This window comes from Cryptomeria japonica, chromosome 6 (genome assembly GCF_030272615.1).
Source record: "Cryptomeria japonica chromosome 6, Sugi_1.0, whole genome shotgun sequence".
In the NCBI taxonomy this organism is placed as follows: domain Eukaryota; kingdom Viridiplantae; phylum Streptophyta; class Pinopsida; order Cupressales; family Cupressaceae; genus Cryptomeria; species Cryptomeria japonica.
Window position 1 is genome coordinate 161153799 of NC_081410.1, and position 20924 is coordinate 161174722.

Below are 20924 nucleotides of genomic sequence, written 5' to 3' on the forward strand. Positions count from 1 at the left end.
ATCATATATGTTTTTGAATATGGGAAAATAGGTTTTGATGGGCCCCTAAAACCCATTATAGCCAAAAGATCAAAATATTTACATTAAAGCGCAACAAAACAAAAAAGACAACAAACTAAGGAAATACAGTTGATGAACAAAATGCCAGCAAACAAGAGACAACAACTCAAAAACCAAAAAGGACCATCAGAATCCCAGGTTTAGGTTAATTTCTAAAGCATTTTCGCCACTTCCAGCTCCAACTGTTCCATATTATTAGTTGCCCGCTTGATATCCTCAATTTCCTTGTTGTGGCTTTGCATCTTTTTAGTGCTTGCCCTCGTTCTTCTCCCAGGCCCTATATCCTTATCATCTTGGGTGTCATCCTTAACATCAATAATGCCCATCGTTGTCTTATCCCCATGGTAGTTCTCCAGCTTATTGATGAAGGCCTTCATGCTGGCCGAGGCAGCCTTAATAATCTTATGGCTTTGTTCACCTATTATTTTGAGCGTGTTCTCAACTCCATCAAGTCTCTTTATAGTGGCACCTTCTCTTTTTTCCAAGCTAAGAAAGCTATTGCGGTTAGTGTTGATAATCTCATCTGCGTTACCAATAGCTTTGGTGAGCTCACTGAGACAATCAGGGAGGGAATTGAACTTTCCCGAGCCTAAAGCTTGTAAAGTCTCAATTTTCCCATCTTCCTGGGCCTGCTTGGTTTTAATTCCTGCAATTTCCTTATGCATCCAGAGGAGCACCTATTTGAAGCTATACATGCCATTATTGATGCAATAATCAATATCTAGGTGATGCTCTTCCTGGGTCTTATCACCAGCGGTATCAAGATTCACTACCAGTCCAATCTCCCTGACATCAGAGCTTTGAGCTTCTTTCATGGTTGTATCCTCCCCCATCAGACCCTTATCCTTAGAGTCAGTCATGAGAGGTGATTGGTCCTTGGTGCCCACCTACTTATTTTTAGGAGTCTTTTTTTTCTCTTATAGCTCAAAAGGGTTTGGACCTCCTCACTTCCAGTATCCATGTCATTGTTAGTCCCATAATCCTCCTCATACTAGCTACCCTCGTCCTCCCCTCTCTGCTTATTTTTGGTTGAACCTTTGTTCTATTTCCCCTACTCTTTTTTTTTCTATTTTTCTGATTGACCCAACAATTTGGGGGTCATCCTCTATCTCTGCTTCCGTTTCATAGCCTTTTCCTTCCTTATCATCAAAGTCTTCAAAATCCTCATCTGATTTAGAGACCTTGACTATATTCAACTGGATAGTTGTGTTCTTGATGTAATTATATAGAATCACCATCAAAACTTCATGCATTGTAGGGTTGATGCTGGGGTTGGATATGGCATCCTTGATCCTAGCATTAAGGGCACAAAAAAGATAATATGGAATTTTTTTTATCTTTATACCTAAAATGATTAAGACAAAGTGGTAGCTGTAAACCCTAGTGTATCTATCATCGAGCATGATAAATTCCATTATAGCAAGGAAAACCCTTTGCCAAATTAATTAATTACCTTTGGCGAGAAGTAGGTATGGCTGCCCTTCACTAGTCTAGCCTTCTCCTACTCATCCTTCGAAAATTTCTTCACAACAACATCTAAAATCTTTCTGTCCCTATAAAACTTGATGCCCTCCATCGAAAGACCCATTTCCTCCGCAATCATAGTTTCAGTCACCTTGACCTTCCTATTTCCAATGGTTAAAGTGCCTTCCTTCTAGCCCTTCTTGAAGATTCTCATAATTTTGGGTTGTTTCTCTTGCATGCGTTCTATGAAATCCGTCATCTTGGTAGCTTGAAGAATTGCCCAGACTTATGGACAACTCTTCCATTTATCAATGGTGGCAGCCTCCGTTCTCTTTCATTTTCCACCCATAATGCTATTGATGTCAATAGTTTGTAATTCCCACCTAATTCCTTTCTTCATGACAGACTTTCTATGATAAACTGCTCAAAATCTATAGGATTTTCTGATGCTATTGTTCAAGAGGGATAAAAATGCCCATAAAGCATGTAAACTGCACCTGCAATGATTACTGTACCTCTTTCTCGGCTTCCTACAAAACCACCTCCTACTGCCACGACATCTCCTTACACCTCGAGAAATGATTTCAAATATGACCTTGCTTACCATGAAATCTTTCATAAGTTAAGATATCACATGTCACACATGGTAGCTCCCCTTCGCCATTCCAAGTAATAATTATCTCGCTCCGTACCACCTCATTGGCAGCCCAATTAGCGCTCAGATTAGCCTCTTTGTAAACATGGAAAATGTGGCATTTTTTAAACCCTTGAAGGAACTCCCTGGTAGACTCAATGATATTTTTGATAGTCCATGATGGTTGATGTTTATTGAGAAGGTAGTTAATAATGTTTTTAGAGTTGCCTTCCGACCATAGCATTTTTTACTCCGAAATTATAGGTTAATTTAATTTATTGAAGGGCACCCATAGCTTCTGCCATATGATTGGTCTGAATTCCTAAGGGATAGGAAACCACCCCAGTGCAAAAGTTGGCCCCATTTCAGATAACACCATCGCAACCAACGGGTCGTAGGTTTCCTTTCGCCACCCCATCAAAGTTGGCCTTAAACCAATCATTGGGGGGGAAGGACTAGCAACACAATCTTCTATTGATTTAGTTGGTGTTAGAGCCCAAATTTTTTGGGATATTCCATCTTTTGATAACTTAAAAGTCCTCCTTATTGCTACAAAAATGCACCCTGTGGCCATCACATTCTCAACATAGTCATTTTTTATCTTGACCCACACCACTTTAGAGGTGTTACTATCATTCTAGAATATTCTATTATTTCTCTCTTTCCATATCCCTAGAGGATATGGGAAAAAGAGAACTTCCATAGATTTCTTATGGTGATGTTATTGGTTGAATAATGCTAGCTTCTGAAACAATCCTGCATCTCCTCCGGGAAAACCCAATTCAACCCCCACATTTGAAAAAACATTCTCCAAATAGGAGTGGTAAAAACATAGTGTAAGAAAATGTGGTTCACAAATTCCTCATTATTAAGATAGAGATAGCATATGTTTGGGAAACAAAAGCCCCTCTTTCTCAAATTATCAGTAGTTAGAATCTTATTTTGCAAGAGGATCCAAAAAAAAATATTGATTTTAGGAATCAAACCTAGATACCAAGCCCTAGCCCAACAAGGAGTAGGATCTTGGGATTGTGCTAGTAAAAGGATAGTTGAAGAGATCAAATAATTCCCTAAGGAAGTCCCACACCACACCATGTGGTCTTCCCTTCTAGTATTTAAGACAACATGGTTGATCATTAAATTTACCTGCTTGAGTTTGGGATCGATAGATCTGAGGTCCACCCAATTTTGATCTTTCCAATAATCAGCCACTTTGGCACCTATCTTCTCCTTACAATTTTGGATGAGCATATGAGAGGCCTTCTTATTAAGAGGGGCTCCACCAATCCAAGCATCTTCCCAAAAGTCCACCTTCCTACCATCACCTATGGCCCATACATTGTTGAGACTAGCAACACCCTTAGCCTGGATAACATTATTCCAAATGAAAGAACCGCTTAGTATCTGATCTGAGACTAGGAAATCCTCAATGGTGGGAACTTTCCTTAAGTACTTGGCCTTTGATATATCATTCCATTCTCCTTTTCCCTGATAAGTTCTACCAATTTGTTTGGCACACTAGTACATTCGGGTCAAAATATCGACAGCAAATCATCGGAATGCCGACAAAATTTCATCGCACTACTGACAAAAAAAGCCATTGAAAACTTTGTGTCAGAAGTTCCGACTATCCTTGTGGTCATCGCAATTCTGACATCACCTCCAACCTTTCCGACGGCTGACATGGATGCTCATACCCCGAAAGAATGCCATCGCAAGCCTATCGTCGGAATTCTGACTCCAAAGGGTAAAATTCTGACAGAGCAGTGCCGTCGGATGGACACCATCCTCATCATAACTCTCCTAGAGGATGGCCTCTAGGAGAGTTCCGACAAGGATGGTGTCCATCTGATGGCACTCCTCTGTCGGAATTTTACCCTTTGGAGTCGGAATTCCGACGATAGGCCGATTTTTCAGAAAAAAAAATTTTATAGAAAAAGATTGACATTGGTATCTCTCTTCTGTCTCTCTTCTCTATCCCTATCTACTATCTCTCTTCTCTCTCCCCTCTCTAGGTCTCTTTCTCCATCCCTCTCTTATTCTCTCCCGCTCTACTTCTCTTTCTCTACCCTCTCCAGGTCATTATCTCTTCCTCTCACCCTCTCTCTCTCTCTCTCACCTCTATAGGTCTCACCTTCCATTCCTCCATCATTATGCATGTTGTCAAGTTGCAAGATATTTCCCAAAGTACTTGGTTGCTAGGGTTGATTTGCTTAAGTGTTGGAGTCAAAGTTAGATGAGACCTGCATGATTAAGCTGTATTAAGTGATCAAGTCACCAAGATCTCAATTGTAAACATGACTAGGTTCTAGGGCTTTAGGGTAGCATAGGTCAAGATTGAGGTATGGTGGTCAAGAATTACCTTCCAATGACAAAAGACATCCAAATGATGAAGAATGAAGGCGACGAACTCATAGAAGTTTGGAGGAGATAATTTGACTAAGTTAAAATTTTGTTTAAGTCATGGTCATGATACTAGCTTGCTCATCAAGAGCAATTTGTTCGAATGAACCCTAGAAATGTGCCCATGCTAGAGAAGCAAGAATTCCAATAAAACCTAAGGCAATGCTAGTAAGGGGTCAAAATTAAAGAATTAGGGCACAAAAAACAAAATTTGGCTAAGTCGAGATGTTGCTAAAGGATGACCTAAATCATGGAGTGTAAATCAATCATGAAACAAGAGAATGGATAGGTCTTGACCCAAGCAATGTAAGTCCCCCTTGTGATTCCAACAGATATCACATCACAATCATTGAGTCTATCTACAATATAAATTCAAGACCTGACTATTGGAATCATGGAGTCATCCCATTTGATCACGTAGTTTAGCACTTGGGAGGATTTTGTTCAAGAGAGGATAGAATACATAGTATTTTATTTTGTGTTGCATAGTGCATAAAAAACACATCAATGGAAACCATTGAAAGGTTTGGTTAAAGCCTTAGAATCACAATCTCTATGAGAAGCTATCAAGAGTGCCCGAAATTTGGAAACTTTAGTATCCAAGAACATAATTCATAAGGCACCACTTTTAGAGCAACCAAAGAAGCCTATCAATGTAATATTTTATTTACCTTGGATATGTTTTATCCTAAGTGTGATATTCCACTATTAAAAAGCTTAATTAGGTAATATTTTTACTTAGGTAGAATAAGATAATGAGTTGCACATTCTCCTTCTTTGATTGAGATTCTACTTTTTCCTTGTCACAAATTTGGAAACTTGGATAAGCAATTTCTTTTTTTGGTTTTCTACCTCTTCATGATCCTCATGGATTTGGAATCTTGGAAGCTATATATTGTAGGTTTTTCCTCGATTAACATATCAAATGAAACTATTGTGAGCTTTCATATCTTAACATACCAAGGGCTTAAGTTTGGGGACGATAGGGGGATGACGAAGGGGGCAAGGTGGGATGCAAATACATATACAACTTAAAAAATTAATTATAAAAGGATGTGTATAGAATAAGGATAACAACTATAAATAAAACTTTGCCACACTGTGTAAATTTTACAATAAACATTAAAAATATGTCAATGATTGCATTGAAATTTGAAAATTAACAATGGTGGTAGAGTTTTGGAACTTTGGGAACAAACTAAGAATAAGTATAAGAATTGCAGATGAAACTTTGGCATACTAAGTGTTTAAACTAGTCAACATCAAAAAAATGGAAACGATTGCATTAACAATAAGAATGGTGGGTAGAGGTTTGGGGTCAATGGGTAGTGCCCCTTGTGGGGGGTTTGGGGCAAAGCCCCCATCAAGGTTAGGGGGCATTACCAAACCTTTAATACAGATGACATTTTCACAATAATTTCACCATTTTTGTTTAGAATTGGAGTTTCTAATTGGGATCCATGGGAGACTCATAGGCATCCTCAAGATGGTCAAGAGACTCCTTGGAGTCCCTAGGATGTCCCTAAGTGGTGCGGCAAGGGGATGTTTCCCCTAAGTATTGCATCCTGAAAAAATAGGAATTTTGGAGGGGGGAAGGGGTCCCCATGTTTCAATGGTTTCAAAAGATTCTAAGTTTTTTTTTTCATCTTTTCATAACAAAATATACTCCTCTTGCATCCTTGGATGATTTGAAAATTGAAAACAATTTGACAAGAAAAAACTAACTTCTAAAGTTTAGACTTAGTTTTCTTTTTTTATCCAAGTCACTACAACATTTCAATGATCAAAGTAGCTTTTTTTTGGTGGTTTCGAAGCATCCAAAAGGCTTGAGAAATTCAATATTATCTTTCATTCCACCAAAATTGGAGATCAAGAAGCATGCTCACAAACAAGGATTTGTTTGTAACTTAAGGCAATCGACTAGTTTTTAGGGCATTTTCAGGTCTAAAGAACCTACCATTGTGTCAAAAAGGCCCATAAGACCCCATTTTCATCTAAAACTTGTCTCTTTTGGTCATAGAAGCATTTAAGGAAAAAAAAATCACACAACCAATGATATGCCTATACCATACATATTTGAGTTAAATTAAAAATAAAAAATTGACAAGGTTTGGAGACCACTGAACAATTTGGGAGTTTGCTAATACATACACTCAATTTATAAAGTCTCAATTTGATGTACTTAATCTTTGAGAGGCCTATACAAAAGCATTTTGTAATTGCAAACTAAGATAAATTTCCATTTTTGGCAGTTTTCATCATGGATTATGGTATTAAATTCCGACATTCTATTGTCAAGATAAATTCAGAGAACCATTTGTACTCGAAACAAGGGATAGTGAAAAATTACATTATGTAGCATCTCCTACCCTATCTCATTGAATTCATTCCTACACCAAGTGACTATGAACAAAAGCGTAGGTATTTAACAACAATGACATGGTCCATGGACTAGTGATCCTCCTCTTGATACTCCATCTACAAATGAGAACATCTCTTATACACGTTGCTTCTTCAGAATTAAAAGTTGCTTCTTCTAGAACTTTCCATGATTCTTTGCAATAGGATTATATTTCTTCTAGATTCACCCCACTAGGACACATTCCTATCAAGCATCTTTACTTTTTTGAAAAGTAGACCATATTTCAGATCTAGATGACACCATAATGACTTTGATTTCCTCTTGCAAGATATTCCTCCATCATGTATTGCTTCATCGAAGTTCAAATTTGCTTCTTCAAGGGCTCTCAATGATTCTCTATATAGGATTCTTCATGTCTATGTGATCCACTTCATTGGGAGGCCTACTTAAACATTTCACATCTGTTTGTGGACTCTCACCTTTCAAATATTGATGAAACAATTGAGAATATTTTTATTTTCATTGATGACAATGCCCATCAAGTTACATCGTCTCCCATTGTAAATTCACTTGTTCTATCCCCGCCATATCATACAACATGACACATTCTATTTCACATTAATTAAGGTCTCACAATTCAATGATTGTAGTCCTTGAATCTTCTATGGAACAATCACATCTTAACATCAACATCAAGACACATGAGTCGCTTCAAAAACCATACATCTGAATTCCTTTCTACATTCCACTTGAATGGGAATTCAACAATTTGACAACTCAAGATTTCCATATTGTGAAAGGAAGGTGCATCATTTGTTGCAAATGAACCTACTACAACATTCACCATTCAACATTTTGCATTGCTTTTCTCTCTTCTTTGTGGAGGCACCAACTTTAGGGGATGGGGTGGGTCTATATTATACTTCACATATGTCACTTGGGATGGACTTTTGTCCTATGGATTTTCTAGTCTCTACTTCGAGAGGGTACACTCTCTTTATAATTTGGGGTTATTTCATATTTTACATGGATACCTAACCTTTTGACCCATTTCTTCTTACCTCAATTGCACTTAAGGGGGTGTGCCAATGTACCATTTTATTCACCAAGTGGATATGTTTTATCGTAAGTATGATATTGCATTTGTTTGTTTAGTTTACTTAAGTAATTTCTTTTAACTTGAGATAATGACTTGCACATTCTCCTTCTTTCATAGGATTATGTTTTTTTCCTTATCCTCAAAAATTTGGAAACTTGGATAAACAATTCCTTGTCTTTTGGTTTTCTATCTCATCCTCATCTTCATCCTCATGGATTAAAAATCTTGGATATCGAGTGAAGATATTGTGAACTTTTTCATTTTCTCTCTTATGAAATCAACTATGTTATGCTATTTTGATTTTATTATCATTTATATTTAACAATTTTAAAAATGTTATCACTTACATTAATTTCTAGGTTAATATTTATTTTGTAGATTCTAATAGAATTGAATACCATACCCAAACAATATCTAGTATGAACTAGTTAGTTACAGGCTAGGTTCCAAGCGTACTTGGTAACACAATTTTTGAGCTTGTGTTTGTTTATGATTTAACGATTGATGCATCTAGCTTTGCTATGCATCTACTTTGAATATAATGAGAGGGTGATTTTGTCTAAGCCAAGAGACCTTGCTATCTAATATCACCCAAGAAAGATACTAATATTTTACCTTGGAAATATAAGCCTTTTGTAAGTATAATTCAATGAATTGTGATAATAACTTAAAACGAAGTGAATTAAAATTTGATTGAGTTCCCCATTGTATTTTAACAAATCACCTAGGAAGATGTTCATTCCTAAAAATTTCCAATTCTCTTTCCAAAAGGATGAAAAAGAAGAGAAAGGAACTAATTAATGTTGGGACAGAATTTAGAAGACCTATGTTTTGTGTCTGAAAGATACTAGCCTAGAGAGCATGGAAACAATCTGAAGTCATGGAAGAGAGTTTCAATTCTATCTCCAGAAATTATGTCCAGTACTCTTGTATTGAATTTTTAAATCCTTCTAAGTTTAAATGTTCATGAGGAAACTCTAAAATTTTAATAAAATACATAAATGAAAACCAATTTTGTTTTCGTTGGAATACTTTTGAAAATCACATCACCTCAGTAATTGAACTGTAACAATAAGATTGCATACAAAGTGCAGGTTTGCTATGAAACATGTTAAAAGGGTTAAACTGTTTCAATTACTACAAACACTGGAACTATTAAACAACAATAGCTTGTTGATAATCAAGATTTTGGACTATACCCACATTTTACACCTTTTCATACAGTTACAAAGAACGTAGAAAACATGTACGTGGAACTACAGATTCTAACATATGTAAAAATACAACAATCTAAATAAGAATGGGAAGCATGTGGAGAATGGTTAAGAAATGCATAAATAAAAGGAAAACAAAAATCTCTCAATGTGTATCACAAACAAATCAAGGAAAAAAGCTTTTAGGCAGGGGACCGATATGATCATAAAAATTTCAAAACTTCCAAAGTATAGAGCATTTGAGATTTTACAGAGAATGCACTAATTCAGCTTTATTCATGATGAGGCATAGTCACAACTTTTGCAGTTGCACCATGGTGTTGTTTTTGTTCGCTCTGTTGGACACTGCAATTAAGATTCAATATACGTACATTATTCAATAAGATTAACTGTGCAACATAATGAAATATTGAAAAGTGTGTTATCTTATTGAGCTTCGCTTTGTTTCAAGAATAGTTTAATATTCTCTACTTAACAGGGCCAACCACGTGAAGGTGGAAGCTCATTTGCCCCCGCCCCCCCAACATCACTCTAAATTCCCTGTTAACATCTAACATTCATTCATTCTTTCATCCATTATTAAAATATAACATTCATTCATTATCACATAACGTTCATTAACACATAAAATTCATTGACTTTCATTAACAGGCAACATACATCAATAATCATCAACACATATCATTCATGAACATTCATTAGCACATAATTACATTCATTAACACATAAAAATCAGTCATTATCAAATAAGGTAGATTACAATCATTTCTTTCTTTGTTTTTTTTTAAAGTTATGTAAAGTCTAAGTGGAGCATCATCTTCTTCATCATTTCCCCCATCTTCGGATGTTCTGTCCTCTTCTCTTGCTCTTGATGTATGCCTAGTCCTATACAAAGGATGAGGATGTTGAACCAAAGGGGGGTCCTCTGCAATAACAAAGAATTGGGTTAAATTCAAAACATTTTTTTATTATTGTTACAAGTATTTCATTAATTTAAAGAACACAACCATTACACTCTTTACCTGATGGGGCCACATCATCTTCCACATCATTTTGTCTAGCCTCAACCTCAACATGCTGAACACCCTCTAGATCCTCTGGAGTTGAAATACGAAACGTTACATTAATCAATACACCAATTGCAATTAAATTTGTTTAAGGGAATAACAGTGGTCCTCTTTAGTTTGGGGAACATCACGTTCCTGATGTTGTCTACCCGGATCATGCTCCACTTGGTCACCACCGACTACATGCTCTAAAATATTAACAATAAAGGTTACATTAATTACTACACTAATTTTCAATTTAAGATATTTAATTGTATTAATAATTACATAAAAAAATTTGAATAGCAAATGAATACCTCCACTACTAGGATGCACATCCGGACCTTCATGTATAGGTTCTGTTCCATGATTATCATGCTGCATTCCAATGTCACGTGCAGTGTTATCATTGCTTGCTTATTTAAAAAAAATATAGTCACTTTATGTTGAAACTTAACATCAAATAGATTATTGGTTAAGTATTCAAATTGAAATAATTTTCATTTAGCTTATTTACCATTGTGACAGATGCATCAGAATCTCGTGTTTGCCCACTCAATTCTCGTAGCCATTCAGCCACGGCTATATAGCCTTGCTGGTAGCCAATTCTCTTGTCATCTTCTGTGGGTGCTCTATTGAATTCAGAGCCCTGCATTTTTGCTTAGTATTGTGAATTTTGCTTGTATTGTTTGATAAAAAAAAAAATTGTTTACAATTTATAAACATTTTGATGTGATACTTAATTTACTAATTCTTACAATTCGTGTGGCAAGTTTCATATAACCACCAGAGCCGAGTTTGTGTTGCCCATGCTTTTCTTGTCTTGCCTTGGTTGCCTTTGATGTGTCAATCAATCTATGAAAAGTTTGAAATATGTTAGATTATATAAATATAATGAATAATTAGTACATATTCACATTCTTAATAGTATCGCATACCTTCTTTTGGCGTCTAGTGGTGTATTTCCTTTTTTCCTTTCAATTCTCTCCTTTGCATCCAAAATCAGGTCCTTCCACTCCCTCTCTGGAATCATGGGGGGACGCTCATACTCCCTCTCTGGAATCATGGGGGGACACTCATACTCCCTCTTTGGAATCATGGGGGGACGCTCATACTTTACGTTCTCTAAATGTGTCCTGTATTGGTCCCTCACATACTTTAGATATGTGCTAGCTTTTTCCAGGAGCTTAGTCTTGTCAAATGTGTCATTTCCAAACAACCCTACCATACGGTTTGTGAGTTCATCTTTTAACTTTTTTTCTTGGTCATTCCACCTTTAAAGCAAAAACAAACCTGTTAGATTTAGAAAGAAATTGAAGCTACGTTTGATATAGTTCAAGAAATGGATAAAAGGAAAACTATTCTAGCAATGATATGAAATCAAAATAGTGGATAAGGGTTAGTTCACATATGATGTTCCACCTTTTACGTATGGTGGGCCCAAATATCTGCAATGTAATGTCATTAAGATTTTTATAAAAAATATCATTTCCTACAAAAAAAACATGGGATCACTAGTCCAAAATGAGTGATCAGTAAGTAAATTACAATCAGACTATATATAATAATAATTTTAAAGTACCTGGAACCTTCTGTATCTTCAAGGGAATCAATTCTTCATCGCTCACCACCAATGTGGCCTACAACATTCCTGTACTAGCAATACAGGAAGATCCAGGAAATGATGGTATGTTATCACCAGTAGTCACCTCTGGTGCGTCCTCATGTGCATCTCCTGCCATAGTAAATGAATCCACTATGAAATGCCTCCAAGAAAGAACACTTCAAGGGTAATAAACACATAACGAAAAAGAGAGAAAAAGACGGATCTACCACCAGTGGGCGGGTCAACACGAGCCAATGCAATAGACGATGTCTGCATGCTACGTGTTGCCGCCATTGCAGTCGGCAATATAGTTGGGGCCGACCTCGGACCCATGTCAGCACCTGAAGAGTAATACATTAAATATATAAAACATTAAAAAAGAAAGTTCACAAGTCCAAAGGAGTGGTTTTAATATATAGAACATGGTCATCACCTGAACTACCCGCAATACCTTGATCATCGCCACCAGGATGATGAGCCCTTATAAATTTCTCCAAAAACAACACATACATATTTTAGTTAATGACATAAAAGAGAAAAAAATATAAACCATTATTGAACTTTTGTTATGATTAAAGCTTTCATTACTGCTTACTTGCAAGTTTTCCATTGTTCGCAACAATAGTTGCACCCTCTTTGTTATCTCATCAGTCCGAGGGCTTATGGTTGCCAAATCAACAATCTCTTGGCTAATTTTTCTAATATTCATTTGTACCAATTGTATAGGGTTTGCACTAAGTGCGATTTCATCAGTGCATAACACTGTCAAGCGCCCCACATCCCTATGGAGGTGTTGAGGTACTGCAGGTTCCTTTCCCTTATCCCGAACATCCATCTATGACAAGAATATAATTAACACTATCAAAATTACTTCAAAACACTCAAGAAAAGATCATAATGTAACATTTTACTTCTATCTAATTTGTACAATTACAATGAGGTTTACCTGCTCCATAGAAGTGTTGGGACCTACACCCCTATCTATGTTATGTGGTGGATCCATGTGGCCCTATGACAAAGAAAAAATATAAAAACGTTAGCGAAATGAAACCAATAGACTTAGCAAAAAAGCTTAATAATACAATGGTTTATTGGATTCATTAATTGGAAGTTGTCTTAAATGGTATATATATAGTACGTACCACCCCCATGATAGTAACTTTGTTTGTATCTATACAATTCAAATTGTAATCAATTAGCAGCTCTTCCCCTAAAGTTATTGATTTTATCTCACATACAAACACACAATTTCCCTCACGTGCCTCAAATATGCAACTGGGTTGCTTATTAGTTGACCCAGGTCGTGTACTATTTATTAAACCTGCAATATTCCCTGTTGCTTTTGGCCTTCCATCAATGTATACAGCCACTCGTTTACTTTGATCATTATCTTTTTGTTGTATATAATTGGCTGACAATGCATACCTACACATACTTTTTTTATATCGAACAATCTGCACCCAATCATTATAATTGTAACAAGGTCCAGCAAACTCCATCAATTCAGCAACTTTGTTGTAATAGACCTTTATGCTATCCATGGAAAATAGGCCCAAACCATGTAACGACGAAGGTGCTATGCGATATATCCTCTCATTAACACAAAAATCAGTGTTTATTGGAGGAAGTTCCTTGGGTACACATTGTTTCAGTAGATGTTTGTACCTCAAGGGCACCTCAATGTCACCTTTGGTCTCATCATCATAAGAACATGACCCCCCTTGAGCAAGAAAAAATTCCACACGTTTATTGAATTTTCTTCTAATCTTTTGACCTCTAGTTGATCTCCCTATTTGAGATCTACTGCATGTCTCACTTTCCTCTTCTATTCCTGCATTTCCCTCACTTGAGGAAGACACATCTGACAAATACCTATTTGGTGATACCTGTGCACCATCAAATGAGAGAATTAGTTGGTAATGAGAGAGATATTTTGCAAATGAGGGTAATATTGATGAAGAAGTCAGCCATAAAGTTGATGTTGAGATTAAAATTTGAGTAAGTCCAACTGGGGCCTCAAGTGTTGATAACTGTATTAGATTTGCTGCTACTGTTGAGGTTTGAAAAACTGAGGAAGTTTGTTTTTCTTGTAATTTTTAAAAAATATATTATTTATATAAGGTGTATTGACTTATACCTGTTGATCCATGAGACTATGCAGGATCCTCATCAAAGGGGTTCAGGTTCCTACACCAACAATTGAGCATCATAAGCATTGCATTTGTAATTTGATAAACAATAAATACTGTAGTATCATAAGCATCATAAGCATCACATATGTATCATCATATATGTAATTGAGCATCATAAGAATCACATATGTATCATCATAAACATGTAATCCATCACATACGTATCATAAATCACTATCCATCAAATAGCTAATAAGTAGTCCACATTCCATAAATAAACACAAAGTTCAAAAAATGTCACATGTATCATCATAAGCAAGTAATCCATCACATATGTATTTTAAATTACCATCTATCACATAGCTAGAGGTGCATCATGAATTAATTAAGTAATGGCATTAGAATTCAAAACATATGAATTATTTATGTAACCATATAAGTCAAATCAATTTCTATCAAGATATCAATATTAAATAGATAATATAATAATCGCATCTCATACATTTCATTCATGTCATTGATCTTCTTCTTCATCCAACTCATCATCATGACCATCATCATCATCATCATCATCATCATCATCATCATCATCATCATCATCATCATCATCATCATCATCATCATCATCATCATCGTCGTCGTCGTCATCATCATCATCATCATCATCGTTGTCGTCATCATCATCATCGTCATTGTGTTCATCATCGTCATCATCATCACCATCACCATCACCATCACCATCACCATCACCATCACCATCACCACCATCATCAGTAGCAACAACATCATCATCATCAGCTTCTTCTTCGTGTACATTTCTGTCAGGAACATCATCGACTAACTGTTGATCATGATCATCATCTATATCATCTTCTACTTCTTTGGTATCTTCTTCTTCCATCACATTATACATTATCGACCTTCCTCTTGGATCATGTCTAAAAAAAAATGACCAACCTAGTTTATGTGGAACCTCCAAGTAAAATACCTGCTCACATTGACTTGGAAGAACATAGGGCTCATCCCCAACTCGTTCAAACGACCTTGTATTAACCATTGTAAATCCATTATCATGTTCGATAATAGTTCTATCAGGATCATTTATATTCAGTCGTAGCCTATACCATTTGACAACGAACAGAACTAATTTGAAGGAATTAAAGTCACACTCAAGTATATCATCCAAAATGCCATAGTATCAATTTTGAGACTCTTGAGGATGTATGTCGTTTCTAGATGAAATATTGGTCACCTCAAAGACTGCAGTTATCCCAGAATCACAAGTTTTCTTCATGTCATCCAACTGTTTGATGCAAAATTTATGACCATTGTAGCACATAGCCTTGTGGTGTTTGACCTACAATATGTCTAACATATTAAAATTATTGCATCATGAGTTGATAAACATACGGGTGATTAATAAAATTATACGTACCTGTTGATCTCTTAAACCATATGCTAAATCAATTTCCCTTTGTGTAACATTGGAATCTCCATTACGATGAGCTTCTTTAACCAATGAAGCGACACCATCCCATGTTAATGTGCGACCAGAGTGTTGACATCGTTCAATCCACACCGTCATCCAATCAAGATTGTTTGCAATATACAAATGTAGCGCATCCCACTCCCGACCAACTGTACAAATAATTAATAGACCACTTACAACTAATTTATTTAGAAGATGAAGAATTAATTTATTACAATAACATCTTATAATTACCTCTCACTTTCTTCAATCTACCTTTCCCCATCAAGTGCTCCCCTTCGAATTTATTAATGGGGTTGGGATCCCAAATGCGATCTACGTGGATTTTTGCTCCAAACTTAGGAAGATATTCAGTAATGTACACCATAGTTTGGTATACCATATATCCCTCCACCATAGAACCCTCAGGATGTGCTCTTTGTCGAATCAAAGGCTTCAAAAATTTCAAGTGCCTCTCAACCATCCACATTGACCTAGTGTGTACAGGTCCACACAATTCGATCTCCTCAACTTGGTGTATGAGGTAGTGTTCTTGTGCATTGAAAAAAGTTGAAGGTAGACACTTTTGCATTTTACACATTAGATGAGGGATTTTTCTCTTCCAATATTTTATATCTTCCTTGTGGATTTCTTTAGATGACAACCACCTAAAAGAGATTGAAGATGCAAAAATATATAAACGAGACTTTACAAAATAATATACAATATATTGCATAACAAGTAAAACAAATGGCAAATATAATATCTATACAACAAATTGAACAAACATCACTACTTACCTCATGTATTTTCCAAGATCATATATGACTTTCTTGATATTATTGTCGAAGTGGTCTGGGAGAGATAGAGGTAGAACGTACTGCAACAATTATAAAATGATCTTTTCATTGTTTTCTAACATAATACAATGAAAAGTACATGCGCAGTATACAAATATATAGTAAATACACAAGAACGCGAATTACCTTAATGAAGGTATGCCAATCATGTGTTTTCATCCCTGGCCCAAATTCACTCTTCTTTGATATGAGATTGTTTATGTTAGCAGCAAATCCTGTGGGAAATCAAATTTTTTGTATGAATTCTTTTATAGAATTGTTTTTCTGCTCCATTAATAACCAAGGAAGGGCACTTATATTAATCTGATCTCCATTGCTATTTGATTGAATGACATTTTTCATTGCTTGATTTGATTCCACAATGTCACTACAAATTTTGACAATTTTTTCTTTGTCATGCCTTCCATCCAATATTTTCCATAATGCCTCTATTATATTCTTTCCAATATGCATTGTATCAAAAAAATGCACAATTTGTAGCTACTCGTAGTAAGGCAACCTACTGAATTATCTGGGATAACTTTTTAGTCCCTTTCAAAGGTGGCCATCCATGCCTTGACGACCTTCAGTATCATCAATTACATCATCAATAAACAAAACACGATAGAAAAATTCAAATTCCAAACATAAACCATTAGATGGAATGACATTACCTTGACGATTAATTCTATTATATTCCAACTTCCATAAGTGAGGAGTCATTCTTCATGGCTTTGATGTAGTCTCTTCTTTCCCATTGAAAAGATGTTTTTCAGTATTCTGGTACTTATGATTTTTGTGAAGGAAGTCCCTATACTCATCAAACACCTGCTTTCCTAAACTTTTTGAATGATGGGATTTCATCTTTGGACCACAAACTGGACATGCAAATTTTCCCTTTGTTTGAAGACCTACAAGATAATGTATAATTCTATTAAATCTGTTAATTTTTATAATTATAATTATCATGCGCAACTTGAACACTATAACGTACCACAAAAATGTGTTGGCCCTGGGGCATCATGTATTGTCCATACAAGCATTGCATGGAATTGAAATTGTCTTTGTCCTATTAGTCTAGAGATGTCATACATGGTCACACCATTCCATAACTCTAGCAACTTGTCGATAAGAGGCTCAATATATACATTCATATCTTTAACTTGGTACTTGCCTAGTGGAATGAACAAAAACATTACATAATTATTATGACCATTTTACTACAATATTTATAATTAAATGTAGATGACTATTAAATGATAAAATACCTAGAACAATCATTGCCAACATTATGTGCTCCCTCTTTATTGACATCCATGGAGGAATATTATTGTTGATAACAAAAATAGGCCACACCGAGTAAACAGATCTCAACTCTCCAAATGGATTGACACCGTTCGCTGCCAATGAAAGCCTGAGATTACGAGGTTCTTCTTTAAAGTGTGGCCACTTTTCCTCTATGTCCATAAATGTTGAACCATCCATAGGCATTCAAATAATGTCATCTTGACTTCTATTGCATGCATGGTAATCCATTAATTGTGCCAAGCTAGTGCACCTGAATAATCATTGCATACGTGGAATAATGGGAATATAACGAAGAACCTTGCGAGGCACCTTTTTTGTTATTTGATCTATTTGATATCTACTGATATGACATTCAGGGCATTCTGTTCCAAATTCATGTTGTTTATGATATATAATATGATCATTGGGACAAGCATCTATTGTTTGATACTCCATTCCAATATCTTTCATAATGGCAGATAATTTTCAGTATGAGCGAGGTAGAATATTTGATGGTGGTAAGAACAACTCACCTATCAATCTACAGCAAAAAAAAAAGTTTGAGGTGTTAATATAAAGAATATTAATGGTACATGGTTCACCATTTATTAACTATAATGACATGTATGACACACCTTAACATACATGAGATTGTTATGTTGGATAAACCATTCATAACCTTCAAGTTCACCAACAACAATATAGTAGAGAGAAGAGTTGTTTGGGAGCCTTTGTAAAGGGGCTCATATGCCTTCTCAAGAAGAGGTAAATCATGAACATCAAGGTCATCCTGATCATCATGATCAGCTGTGCCAGTACTAAATGTGTCATGGATCAATGTATTTGTAACATCATCTTCAATTGTGTTTTTTGGTGCATGATTGTCATCTTCCATGGGATCATTATCTTCAGCTTCAATATTCACACCTCCATGTTCCTCCACTTCGAAAACCATATTCTTCGGGTTGTGTTGGTCCATATCATGTGCCCTAGGGTGCTCGACCTATATAAAAATGATCAACATAAATAAACCATGATCATGATCTCATTATCAAGTGATTTCTTATGTATATAAATTGTTAAAACGATATAATGAACAACTTACTAGTGGATGATAATTATGTCCCCCTTCAATGTGACCATGCTGCCTATAATGTTTCTTAGCTATTTTGATTAGAAGTCTTCTAGTCTTTAAGCCCTTACAAATTTTGCAGGGACAATAACATTTCCCATCACCTTTTCTTTTCAAGTTAGACCATAATCTAGCAATTGTCTCCTTATTTTGTTCTTCGCTGATATTATCTAACATGGTCTTCCTTCACAGGCAAAAAAATCAGGCTATGGAAACTTCAGTGCAAAAGCTTCACAAAATTTGCAAATTGAACCAAAACCATTTAACTCTTCTTTTTCATCTTAAAACATTAAACTTAATAGAGAACGTATTTAATGTAGCTGATTGTGTGAATTTCTGAGCATTGTGTCTACAAATTCTTACTAAAAGTTTGCCTGTTGCAGACTTTCTGAGAGATATTTTTGAGTATTCTAAGCCTTGGTTCTTGTATTTTCACTGGTGATAAGTTGGAAACTTTATGGCAGACCTGTAGCCAATCGATCTAATTTTGACAAGTTATACACCAAGCAAATAGGCATCTAGAACTAGCATTGTTTGCAGGTCACCCCTACCCTATGCCATGGGTATATGACTACCCAAAACTCCAGTTTAAGCATCAATCTTGGAAATGATCAGTATATGACTACCCAGAACTCCAGTTTAAGCATTAAGTTACATCATTATTGACTTTACTTTGGGATGCTATGTATGAGATTGGAACCTTTTGTAAGGTGTGATCAATGTGCTATCATAAATGCAAAGCCAAAACCATTTTGATGACATCATGATCCCACTAATACTATTTTGCCTTGTTAATTTTGCACCCACAAAAATGATAGAACCAAATATAATATGCCATCAATGCCCATATACCGACAATGCTCAAGATGAGCCACTTAGAGGTCTTTTACCTGGGAGATCTAGGGTAAAGTGTGGACGCAATGGAAAGTTGATTAGGTAATGCAGAATAGTTTCAAGGAAGTCCTTTGGCATTGGATTTTCCCTACCAAGCTTCCCATGATTAAGACCCTCTGGTTCTTTGTCCTTCCTATGACCTGTTGGCATATTTGGAAGGAGAGAAACAATATAATTTTTAGGGAGACTAAGTGTTCTTCTCAGGTGGTTTTTGAAAAGATTTGTAGGGCTATTAAAGAAAACATCAATACCATTCATAAAAGTAACAAGCAGTGTAGTTATATTGACATGATTGATAATGAGAAAAGCATTCTAACAGAATGGAATTTCATACACAAGGTCTAGAAATCTGATATGAAGAGTAGAAGAGATAATGTTGTGTGGAGGTTCCCTCCTCATGATTGGGTTAAGGTGAACTTTGATGGTGCAGCTAAAGGAAATCTAGGGAATGCTGAAGGGGGAGGGGTCATTAGAAACTCTTGTGGCTTTTGTGTTGTTGTGATTGCCTCTCCCTTTGGAGTTCAAAAAGGCCATGTGGCAGAAGCTCTGGCAATGTTAAAATGTCTTCAGCTTGTTCAGAGATTTAATTTTAAAAAAATTTGGCTGGAGGGGGATTCCCTTAATATAATTCAGGCTTTTAAAGGTATTAGTTCCCCTTCTTGGAATATCCAAAATATCATTGATAATGCAAAAAAATTGTTAGACGCCTATGATAGTGTGATTATTACCCATACCTTTAGGGAAGGTAACAGGGTAGCCAATTTGTTAGCCAATGAGGGGGTCATTTTAGCGGAGGATGCTAATTATATCAGAGAATCATCATGTAAGAACGGAGTCTGAGAGAAATTATTCTATGACAGAGTCCATGGTACATATTAATTTCATTATTACCTTTCTGGGTTCAGACTTCAATGATAGATTTTGGAGTGAGGTGGATTGTCAGTTAATTACCTGTCTCAGGCGTCGCGATAATGAGTATCAGTGTGAAGGGCCTTATCATATTAAGTGTTGGGTTAATTTGAATGTTTTAAAAGGCTACTTAAAAAACAAGAAAATCACCTTGGTTTTCGATTCCAGCATCTTTGTTCTTCAGCAATATTTGGTCAGTTTGCACTCCTTTGAGGGTTTCAAATTGAACAGCTATCACATTATGGGAGGAAATCTCAACCGTAATGAGCCTACCAGTTGTGATAGATAGAAAGGTGAAAGGAAAATTTGGTGAAGGTTGCACAGATATGGCTTTACCGATTATATGGAGAAATTGCATAGGAGCAAGAAGTATGT